The sequence below is a fragment of the Lynx rufus genome, unplaced genomic scaffold, assembly GCF_022079265.1.
Source record: "Lynx rufus isolate CCGP_SWC_20201006 ecotype Redwood Valley unplaced genomic scaffold, mLynRuf1.p SCAF_27, whole genome shotgun sequence".
NCBI lineage: Eukaryota > Metazoa > Chordata > Mammalia > Carnivora > Felidae > Lynx > Lynx rufus.
This window is the reverse complement of record NW_025814842.1, coordinates 16,061,991-16,074,383: the sequence shown is the minus strand read 5'-3', so window position 1 is coordinate 16,074,383 and position 12,393 is coordinate 16,061,991.

The window sequence follows — 12,393 nt, the reverse complement described above, 5'->3', positions numbered from 1 at the left end:
AAGACAGACCACATTCTGCACTGGAAACAATAGAAATCATATGATGTCAGACCACAATGAAATTAAACTAGAAATCAATAACAAAGATAACAAAGATAATCCCAAAAAATCTGGCAATTAACAACACACTTCTAAACAACATATGGGTCAAAGAAGAATTCTCAAGAGAAATTTTTTAATATTTTGTACTAAATGAAAATGAAAACACAATTTATCAAAATTTATGGGATGCAGTAAAAGCAGTGCTTACAGGGAAATTTATAGTATTGAATGAATATTTTAGAATAGAAAAATAAGATTAAAAAATCAATAATCTGGGGCGCGTGGGTGGCTCAGTCGGTTAAGCGGCCGACTTCAGCTCAGGTCATGATTTCGCAGTCCGTGAGTTTGAGCCCCGCATCGGGCTCTGTGCTGACAGCTCAGAGCCTGGAACCTGTTTCAGATTCTGTGTCTCCCTCTCTCTGACCCTCCCCCGTTCATGCTCTGTCTCTCTCTGTCTCAAAAATAAATTAACATTAAAAAATTTTTTTAAATCAATAATCTAAGTTTCTATTTTAAGAAACTAGAAAAAGAAGAACAAATTAGACCCACAGTAAGGAGAAGAAACAAAAATCAGAGCAGAAATCAATGAAATTGAAAACAGGAAATTAATAGAGAAAAGCAACAAAATCAAAAGCTGATTCTTTGAAAAGATCAATAAAATTATTAAGACTCTACTCAAGTTAACTAAAAAGAGAGAGAGGACAAAAATTGCAAATATCAGAAATGAAAGAGGGAAATCCCATGGACACTAAAAGGATAATATAGAAATATTATAAATAACTCTACACATACAAATTTGATAACTAGATGAAACTGACCAATTCTTAGAAAAACACATCTAGCAAAACTCATACAAAAAGATGATTTGAAGGGGTGCCTGGGTGGCTCATCTGGTTAAGCATCTGACTCTTTGATTTTGACTCAGGTCATGATCTCAAGGTTTGTGGTATTGAACCCCATGTCAGGCTCTGTGCTGACAGTGTATAGCCTGCTTGGGATTCTCTCTCTCCCTAGCTCTCTGCCCTTCTCCCCGCCCCTCAAAATAAATAAACATGAAAAAAAATTCTTCAAAAAGATCACTTCAATCAGCCTATATCCATTAAGGAAATTGAATCAATAACTGATAACCATCTAAAACCAAAGACCAGGCCCAAATGGGATAACTGGTGAATTCCACCAAACATTTAGAGAAGAAATTGTACCAACTCTCTGCAATCTCTTTTAGAGGATAGAAGAAGTAGTAATATTTACTTCATACTCATTCTATGAGGTATTACCCTAATATCAAAAACAAAGACATTTGAAGAAAAGACAATTATAGAACAATATCTCTCATGAACATAGATGCAAAAGTCCTCAACAAAATATTAGCAAACCGAATGCAACAATGTATAAAAAGAATTACATCCCACAACCAAATGGGATTTATCCAAGATATACAAGACTAGTTCAACATTTGAAAATCAATTAGTGTAATCATTACATCAACTGGTTAAAAAATAAAAATCACATGATGATATCAATAAATGCAGAAAAAGCATTTGACAAAATGCAACAATACTCATTCATGATAAAAATTCTTGTAAACTAGGAATAGGAGAGAACTTCCAAAGTTTGATAAAGAATATCTACAAACAAACAAACAAACAAACTATAGCTAACACCATACTTCACAGTGTGAGAAACTAGCTTTCCCATTAAGATCAAGAACAAGGCAAGGATGTTACTACTCACCACTCCTTTTCAACATTGTACTAGAAGTCCTAACTAATGCAATAAAATAAGAAAAGGATATAAAAGGTATACTGATTAGAAAGGAAGAAATAAAATTGTCTTTGTTTAGACATGTTCATCTAATAGAAAATCTGACAAAAATTGACAACCAAAAAACTCAAACTAATAAGTAGTTATAGCAAGGTTGCTGGATACAAGGTTAATATATAAAAGTCACTTCTTGCCTATATACTAGGCATGAACAAATAGAACTTGAAATTTTATTATTTTTATTATTTTTAATGCGAATATTTATTTTTATTTTTATTTTTATTTTTTGAGAGAGAGACGAACAGATAGAATCCTAAGCAGTCTCCATGCTGTGGAGCCCAATGTGGTCATTGATTGCATGACCCTGAGATCATGACCTGAGCTGAAATCAAGAGTTGGACACTAAACCTACGGAGCCACCCAGAGTCCCCTAGAATTTGAAATTTTAAAAAATACCATTTACATTAGCACTCCCCCAAAATGAAATGTTTAGGTATTAATCTAACAAAATATGTACAAGGCCTATATGAGAAGAACTACAAAACTCTGATAAAGAAGTACTAAATAAATAGATAAATATTCCATGTTCACATATATGAAGTCTCACTATTGTCAACATGTCAGCCCTTCCCAATTTATCTATAGATTCAGTCAAAATCCCACCATGTTATTTTGTGGGTACAGACCAAATGATTCTAAAGTTTATACGAAGAAGCAAAAGACCAGAATAGCCAACACAATATTGAAGGAAAAGAACAAAGTAGTAAGACTACTTTAAGACTTACTATAAAGCTGAAGGGCACCTGGGTGGCTCAATTGGTTGAGCATCCGACTTCAGCTCAGGTTATGATATCGCGGTCTGTGGGTTTGAGCCCCACGTTGGGCTCTGTGCTGTCAGTTCAGAGCCTGGAGCCTGCTTCGGACTCTGTGTCTCCCTCTCTCTCTGCCCCTCCCTCACTCATGCTCTGTCTCTCTGTCTCTCAAAAAATGAAAAAATATTTAAAAAAAATTTTTTAAAGACTTACTAGAAAGCTGCAATAACCAAGACAGTGTGGCATTGGGGAAAGAAAAAGCAAATAGATCAGGGAAGAACAGAGAGCCCAGAAACAGACCCACATTAATATACTCAACTGATCCTCACCAAAGGAGCTGAAGGAATACAATGGAACAGTCTGTTCAACAGTCTTTTTGACAAATGATGCTGGAATAACTGGACATCCACGTGCAAAAAAAATGAATCTAGATACAGGCCTTACACCCTTCACAAAAATTAGCTCAAAATGGATTATAGACCTAAATGTAAAATGCAAAACTATAACACTCCTAGAAGATAATGTAAGAGAAAACCTAGGTGACCTTAAGTACAGCAATGACTTCTTAAATACAACACCAAAGACATGATCCATAAAAGAAATTCTTGATGAGCTGGACTTCATTAAAATTAAAAACTTCTACTCTGTGAAAGACAATGTGAAGAGAATGAGAAGACAAGCCACAGAGTAGGAGAAGATATTTGCAAAAGATGTATCAGATAAAGGGCTGTTACCCAAAATATACAAAGAATTCTTAAGAGTCAACAATAAGAATCCAATTTAAAAAAATGGGCCAAAGATCTTAACAGATACCTCACCAAAGATATACAGATGGCAAAAAAGCATATGAAAAGATGCTCTACATCATGTATCATCAGGAAAATGCAAATGTATTTGTTGTTACAAAATACCACTAAAGACCTATCAGAAAATCTGTAACACAACACTGAATGTGGCAAGGGCATGGAATAACAGGAAGTTTCATTCATTGCTAGGAGAAATGCAAAATGGTATAGCTATTTTGGAAAGCAGTTTGGCAGTTTCTCACAAAACTAAACATGCTCTTATCATACAATCCAGCAATTGCACTTCCAAATGAGTTAAAAACGTATGTTCACACAAAAATTTGCACATGGATGTTTATAGCAGCTTTATTCATAATTGCCAAAACTTGGAAGCAATCAAGATGTCCTTCAATAGGTGAATGGATAGGGTTGTACCTGGCTGGCTTAGTCAGTAGAGCATGCCACTCCTGATCTCAGGGTCGTGTGAGTTCAAGCCCCACACTGTGTTTAGAGCCTACTTTAAAAAAAAAAAAAAAAAAAAAATATATATATATATATATATATATATATATATATATATGGGGGCACCTGGGTGGCTCAGTTGGTTGAGTGTCCGAATCTTGATTTTGGCTCAGGTCATAATCTCATAGTTCACGAGTTCGAGCCCTACATTGGGCTCTGCACTGACAGTGTGGAGCCTGCTTGGGATTCTCTCTCTCCCATTCTCTCTCTCTCCCTCACTCTCTCTCTCTCACCCAACCTCTCTCTCTCAAAAATAAACACTAAAAATACGAAATAAAAGAAATATAAATAGGTAAATGGATAAATAAATGGTGTGTGGCACATGCAGACAATGGAATATTAATTACTCAATGCTAAAAAGAAATAGCCATCGGGGCGCCTGGGTGGCTCAGTTGGTTAAGTGTCCGACTTCGGCTCAGGTCATGATCTCACGGTTCATGGGTTGGAGCCCTGCATCAGGGTCTGTGCTGACAGCTCAGGGCCTGGAGCCTTCTTCGATTCTGTGTCTCCCTCTCTCTCTGCCTCTTACCTGCTCACACTCTGTCTCTCTCTCTCAAAAATAAATACACATAAAAAAAAATAAAAGAAATAGCTATCAAGGCTAAAAAGACATGGGGGAAGCTTAAGTGCATACTAATAAGTGAAAGAAGCCAATATTGAATGGTTATGTATTATATGATTCCAACCACGTGACCTTCTGGAAAAGGCAAAACAATGGAGACAGTGAAAAGATCAGTGGTTGCCAAGGTTTGCAGGGGGTGGTATGGGGCAGGAGGATAAACTGAATAGGCAGAGCACAGAGGATTTTTAGGGATGTGAAAATACTCTGTATGATACTAGAAAAATCAATACGTCATTACATGTTTGTGCAAACCCAAAGAACGTACAACACCAAGAGTGAACTCTAATGCAAACTATGGACTTGAGTGTTTAGGATGTGTAGGCTCATCAATTGCAACAACGTACCATTCTGGTGAGCAACACGGATAATGGGGGAGGCTATGCATGTATGGGGGCAAAGGGTATATGGAAACTACACCTTCCTCTCAATTTTGCTGTGAACCTAAAACTGCTAAAAATATAAAGTCTTTATTAAAAAAGTAAGCTATGGATAGAGAGGGGAAGATGGCGGCGTAGGAGGACGCTGGGCTCACTGCGCGTCCTGCTGATCACTTAGATTCCACCTACACCTGCCTAAATAACCCAGAAAACCGCCAGAGGATTAGCAGAACGGAGTCACCGGACCCAAGTGCAGACGAGAGGCCCACGGAAGAGGGTAGGAAGGGCGGCGAGGCGGTGCGCGCTCCACGGACTGGCGGGAGGGAGCCGGGGCGGAGGGGCGGCTCGCCGGCCAAGCAGAGCCCCCGAGTCCGGCTTGCAAAAGCGGAGGGGCCTGACGGGCTGTGTTCCGACAGCAAGCGCGACTTAGCGTCTGGGAGGTCATAAGTTAACAGCTCTGCTCGGAAAGCGGGAAGGCTGGAGGACAAAAGGAGGGTGAGCCGCGGAGCCCCCGGACGACAGAGCTCAGTTTGGTGGGGAACAAAGGCGCTCGCCAGCGCCATCTCCCCCGCCCATCCCCCAGCCAAAATCCCAAAGGGAACCGGTTCCGGCCAGGGAAATTGCTCGCTCCGCGCAAACACCCAACTCTGTGCTTCTGCGGAGCCAAACCTCCGGCAGCGGATCTGACTCCCTCCGGCTGCCACAGGGCCCCTCCTGAAGTGGATCACCTAAGGAGAAGCGAGCTAAGCCTGCCCCCCCTGCCGCCGTGCACCTTGCCTTCCCACCCCAGCTAATACGCCAGATCCCCAGCATCACAAGCCTGGCAGTGTGCAAGTAGCCCAGATGGGCCACGCCACCCCACAGTGAATCCCGCCCCTAGGAGAGGGGAAGAGAAGGCACACACCAGTCTGACTGTGGCCCCAGAGGTGGGCTGGGGGCAGACATCAGGTCTGACTGCGGCCCCGCCCACCAACTCCTGTTATACACCACAGCACAGGGGAAGTGCCCTGCAGGTCCTCACCACACCAGGGACTATCCAAAATAACCAAGCGGAAGAATTCCCCTCAGAAGAATCTCCAGGAAATAACAACAGCTAATGAGCTGATCAAAAAGGATTTAAATAATATAACAGAAAGTGAATTTAGAATAATAGTCATAAAATTAATCGCTGGGCTTGAAAACAGTATACAGGACAGCAGAGAATCTCTTGCTACAGAGATCAAGGGACTAAGGAACAGTCACGAGGAGCTGAAAAACGCTTTAAATGAAATGCAAAACAAAATGCAAACCACCACGGCTCGGATGGAAGAGGCAGAGGAGAGAATAGGTGAACTAGAAGATAAAGTTATGGAAAAAGAGGAAGCTGAGAAAAAGAGAGATAAAAAAATCCAGGAGTATGAGGGGAAAATTAGAGAACTAAGTGATACACTAAAAAGAAATAATATACGCATAATTGGTATCCCAGAGGAGGAAGAGAGAGGGAAAGGTGCTGAAGGGGTACTTGAAGAAATAATAGCTGAGAACTTCCCTGAACTGGGGAAGGAAAAAGGCATTGAAATCCAAGAGGCACAGAGAACTCCCTTCAGACGTAACTTGAATCGATCTTCTGCACGACATATCATAGTGAAACTGGCAAAATACAAGGATAAAGAGAAAATTCTGAAAGCAGCAAGGGGTAAACGTGCCCTCACATATAAAGGGAGACCTATAAGACTCGTGACTGATCTCTCGTTTTTTTTTTTTTTTTGCATTTTATTTTTTATTTTATTTTATTTTTTTATTATTTTTTATTTATTTATTTATTTTTTATGAAATTTATTGACAAATTGGTTTCCATACAACACCCAGTGCTCATCCCAAAAGGTGCCCTCCTCAATACCCATCACCCACCCGCCCCTCCCTCCCACCCCCCATCAACCCTCAGTTTGTTCTCAGTTTTTAACAGTCTCTTATGCTTTGGCTCTCTCCCACTCTAATGTCCTTTTTTTTTTTTTTCCTTCCCCTCCCCCATGGGTTCCTGTTAAGTTTCTCAGGATCCACATAAGAGTGAAACCATATGGTATCTGTCTTTCTCTGTATGGCTTATTTCACTTAGCATCACACTCTCCAGTTCCATCCACGTTGCTACAAAGGGCCATATTTCGTTCTTTCTCATTGCCACGCAGTACTCCATTGTGTATATAAAACACAATTTCTTTATCCATTCATCAGTTGATGGACATTTAGGCTCTTTCCATAATTTGGCTATTGTTGAGAGTGCTGCTATGAACATTGGGGTACAAGTGCCCCTATGCATCAGTACTCCTGTATCCCTTGGGACTGATCTCTCTTTTGAAACTTGGCAGGCCAGAAAGAATTGGCACGAGATTTTCAGTGTGCTAGACAGAAAAAATATGCAGCCGAGAATCCTTTATCCAGCAAGTCTGTCATTTAGAATAGAAGGAGAGATAAAGGTCTTCCCAAACAAACAAAAACTGAAGGAATTTGTCACCACTAAACCAGCCCTACAAGAGATCCTAAGGGGGACCCTGTGCGATAAAAAAGTAAGCTATGGTAAAGTTAAAACCATTCTGAGTATATACAATAAAGGGAAGTTAATAGCGCGAAACAGACATTTAATGGAAAAACTGAGGTGTCTAACAGGCTCAGAGAGTAACAATTCCAAGAAGCCACTGCCAACTCTGGGGAGGTGGTATTACCAGGCACAGGATCATCTGGTAGGAGCTGGAACCACAGTGGCCTTTCCAATTGGAGCAGGAGCCACAGAGGAAATACACACATTGCACCTGAGGTATGGGGAAGAAATATCCAGGTTTCTCATTTCCTCTCTTCAGGGCTTTCTCTTGACCAAATCTAGCCAAAAGCCAGCTGACACAGGAACCTGGAGGAAAATGTATTTTTCTTAAGAGTTAGTGCAGAGCAGAAGAATAGCAAGGAATAGATGTGACAAAGACAGGACAAGGATCAGCAGAGATTACTACAAAGAAGGCCTACAAGTAAGAAAAAAACTAATTCCAGTAGAAAAATGGGCAAAGGACATGAGTATGTGACTCACTAAAGGCCAATAAAGAGATTTGAATTAAACTAGTAAAGAAATTCAAAGAAAAGTAACGAGTTACAAAGTTTTTTCACAGATGTGCAAAGATGATAAACGTTGATAAGGATGTGGGAAAATGGGCACTTATTGGTAGTATGAATATAAATCCATGCAATTTTTCAACTTCTAGTTACCTATCCCAAAAAACTCAATCAATGCATAAATATTTCTCTTCTAGGATGTTCATTAGATAAGTTAAATTATTGTATATACATATGTTGTACAATAGAATACAGCAGAACCATTAAAAAGGATGGTCTGTACCTAAATTTATCGACAAACAACTTGTGGATATATTATTGAATAAAAATGCAGAATACAAAACAATATATACGGTATAAACTTATTCATATAAATCTGTATGTGACATTTTGAAATGTTTACCAAAATGCTGAATGTCTGCCTCTCAATGATTTTCAGTCTTCCTTGTGCTCTTTTGTATCACTTGAATTTCCTACATGGTAATACATTATGTATTATGTTTGTCATTAGGGAAAATATAAATGGAGAAAAATGGGAAAATTTACATTATAAAGCAATATGATTACGATATAATAAGTGCAGCAATTTAACACTGAATCTTCCCCCTCCTCCTCCTAGAAATTAAACAAAGCAACAAAAAGATAATGGGGGTGAGGAGGACCTGAAAATCCAGTATTCTGCAATATGAGGAGACGAAAAGCAACTAGAGACTCGAAAGCCTGAGTAAGGGTTACCAACAGCCCCTGAGATTCAGCAGTGGCTGCACTGAGTGGGAAGTGGCACTTGGGAGTGTGTAAGGTAACCAGCAGCAGCAGGTCCCACAAAACACCAGAAAGTAGACTCACTCCCTAAGGATGAGAAGTTTTTGTGAAAATCAAAAAACTTATTGTTCAAAACAAGCAGAGCATACATAGAGAGAAGTGAGGTTGCATTAAAGCTATAAGGAACACAGTAGACAGAGAAGGTACAGTGTTCAAAACAATGTCTTCGTGGGGGGCACCTGGGTGGCTCAGTCAGTTGAGCATCTGACTTCAGCTTTGGTTCGTTCAGGTCATGATCTTGTGGTTTGTGAGTTCAAGCCCTGCATCCGGCTCACTTGCTTTCAGCGCAGAGCCCGCTTCAGATCCCGTCCCCCTCTCTCTCTGCTCCTTCCCTCAAAAATGAATAAAAATTAAAAAAAAAAAAAAAGAATGGCTTGGAAACTCGGATGTGTTAATCTCAGAAAGTAGATAAAGAGCTCACCGGAAATGCAGGCACTATGTTCCTTGTGTGCGATGACTAGTGATGATGCCAGGGAACACAAGTCTGACAGCAGAAGGCCTACAGGGTCAGTTTAAAAGAGAGAAGCAAAGGAAGAGGGGCTACTCAAAAAGCACAAAGAAGTGCCATATTGAATGAGGCAGTCTAACTGTGGCAGCTGAAAACTTTGGCATTGTGCAGCCTGGAAAACTACCGTGGCCCCTCTTGCCCTTCCTTCACAGGAGATCCTTGAAAATGGTGGGTCCTAGAAAATACAACTCATTTAAAAATGGATTCAAAAGTAAAAGAAAGAAGAACAAAGTGACAAATATCTTTGTTATGAGTTGAAATTGTGTACCCCCCAAATTCATATGTTTAAGTTCTAACCTCTAGTACCTCAGAATGTGACAACAGAGTTAAGGCTTTCCAAGAGGTGGTTAAGTTAAAATGAGGTCTTCAGATGGCACTCTAATCCAATCCAACTGGGCTCCTGATACAAAAAGGAAAATCGGATGCATGGAGAGACACCAGAAATGAGAGTGCACACAGAACAAAGACTATGTGAGGACACTGCAAGAAAGCAGCCATCTGCAAGCCAAAAAGAGGCCTCAGAAGAAACCAAACCTGCTGAAACCTTTGTCTTGGACTCCCAGCTTGCAGAACAGTGAGAAAATAAATTTCTATTAAGCCATCCAGTCTGTGGTATTCTGCTGTACAAACTATTACAACCTTCCATATGAAATTACTGTTAAAATGGTAGAAAAAGGCAGCAAATCTTACCCATAAATACACACACCAGAAAACTGTTAGTCACAGAAAAGATGAAAATCAAGAATGACTATACATTCTGTCTTGATATTAAAAACACAACGAGGGGTGCCTTGGTGGCTCAGTCGGTTAAGCATCTGACTTCAGCTCAGGTCACGATCTCATGGTTGTTGAGTTCGAGTCCCACATCTGGTCAGCTCAAGCCCTGCTTTGGGTGAGCCCCGTTTCTTTCTCTTTCTCTCTCTCTCTCTCTCTCTCTCTCTCTCTCTCTCTCTCTCTCTCTCCCTCTGCCCCTCTCCCCTGCTCACGCTCTCTCTAAAAAAAAGTAAATGAAAAAATAATAAAATAATGAGAGTTAAAGAGAAAATGATTGCTATAGAAGATAGGCAAAGGAGACCCAACACATGGACAGCTGAACTTCCCAAAGATAACCAAAACATTATAACAAAATAAATATTTAAAGATATATAAATAAAAGCTATTAGATTTAAAAATAAATTTCATTTAAATGAAAAGGGAACCCACTGAATGGGAGAAGATACTGTAAATCATACATCCCATAAGAGGTTAATATCCAAAATATATAAAGAACTTACAAAACCTTATATCAAAAAAATCTGATTAAAAAATGAGCAGAGGGACACCTGGATGGCTCAGTCGGTTGGGCTGCCGACTTCGGCTCGGGTCATGATATCGCGGCCTGTGAGTTCGAGCCCCACGTCCGGCTCTGAGCTGACAGCTAGATGGCACTGTAACTGAGTCTGAAAGGCCATTCTGCCATTCTACCAAGATAGCTACTCAGGATGGTGGGGAACATTGTAAGACCAGTGAATTTCATGAGCATGGGGCCACTGCCACACTTCATCTGCTGTAAAGTGAGTTCCTTCACCAGAAGCAATGCTGTGTGGGAAACCATGATGGTGGACAAGGCATTCTGTAAGTCCATGGATGGTAGTTTTGGCAGAAGCATTGTGTGCAGGGAAGGCAATTCCATGTCCAGAGTTAAGTGTCAATTCAATAAAAACAAAATGTTGCTCCTTCCATGACAGAAGTGGTCCTATGTAATCAACTTGCCATAGGTAGCTAGCTCATCACCCTGAGGAATAGTGTCATATCAGAGACTCAGTGTTGGTCTCTGCTGCTGGCAGACTGGGCACTTGACAGTGGCTGTAGCCAGGTCTGCCTTGGTGAATATAAGTCCACACTGTTGATCCCATCATAACCTCCATCCCTAATACCACGGCCACTTTGAAAATAAACTCATTGGGGTGCACTTTGGTGACTCAGTTGGTTAAGCATTGACTTTGCCTCAGGTCATTATCTCATGGTTCATGGGTTCAAGCCCCACATCAGGCTCTCAGCTGTCACTGCAGAGCCTGCTTCAGATCCTCTGTCTTCCTCTCTCTCTGCTCCACCCCTCCTTGTGCTTTCTCTCTCAAAAATAATAAATAATATTAAAAAATAAAATAAACTCACTGGGCAATAACAGGGGTGGCTAAAGAAAGAGGCCAATTTGCTAACCACTTATTAAAATTCTCTTCTGCTGAGGTCACCTTTCGGTGAGTATTTATAAGGGACACAAATATCTTCACATTTTTCACCCAGAGAGGTCAAGCTATGTATCTCTTTCCCAGACTTCCTTGTCACCAATTTTCTAATCATGTTCCTTCCAAGTCCCTGACTGTCTAGCCAAACTATCAGCCACAGCCCATGAGTTGGTATACAATCATTCATCATGCCTATTTCTCCTTCCAAGCAAAATGAACAACCAGATGTGAAGTTCTGCCCATGGAGAGGATCTCCCTTTATCACTGCCCTTGGGGAATGTCCCAGAAAGGGGCTGTAATACACAGCTGCCCACTTTTGGGTCGTGCCTGCATATCCTGCAGAACCATTTGTAAACCAGGCCCAAGTTTTCTCTTCCTCTGTCAAATGATCACAAGGAACGTCCTCTGAGGCCACAGGTGCAGGCTGAGAGAGAGAAGGTAGAATAGCAAGAGTTGGGACCATGCATATTTGGGCTGCTTCTTCATGTAACTTATTTGTGCTTTCAGGGCCTCCTGGGATATTAACCTAGTTATAGTTCTAGAAGCAAAGAGGGGTGGTAGGAGTGGGTCCTGAAGACAATCAGCAGTGTCTTTCAAGACAACTGCCTTGGGGGAAACTATTACAGTTTCCTAGTGCAATGCAGGGTGTATCTCCTCAGACAGGGGTGGACAAGCTGCTTCTACTGGCAAAGAAAGTGCAACAGGATTTACAGGCTCAATGTCCCCATCTTCATCAGAGTATTCTCATACATCCCATTCCAAATATCAGGATCCCATTCCTTCCTCATCAATGCCCTCTTTTCAATTTGCATTGTAATTCAGCTACTCACATGATG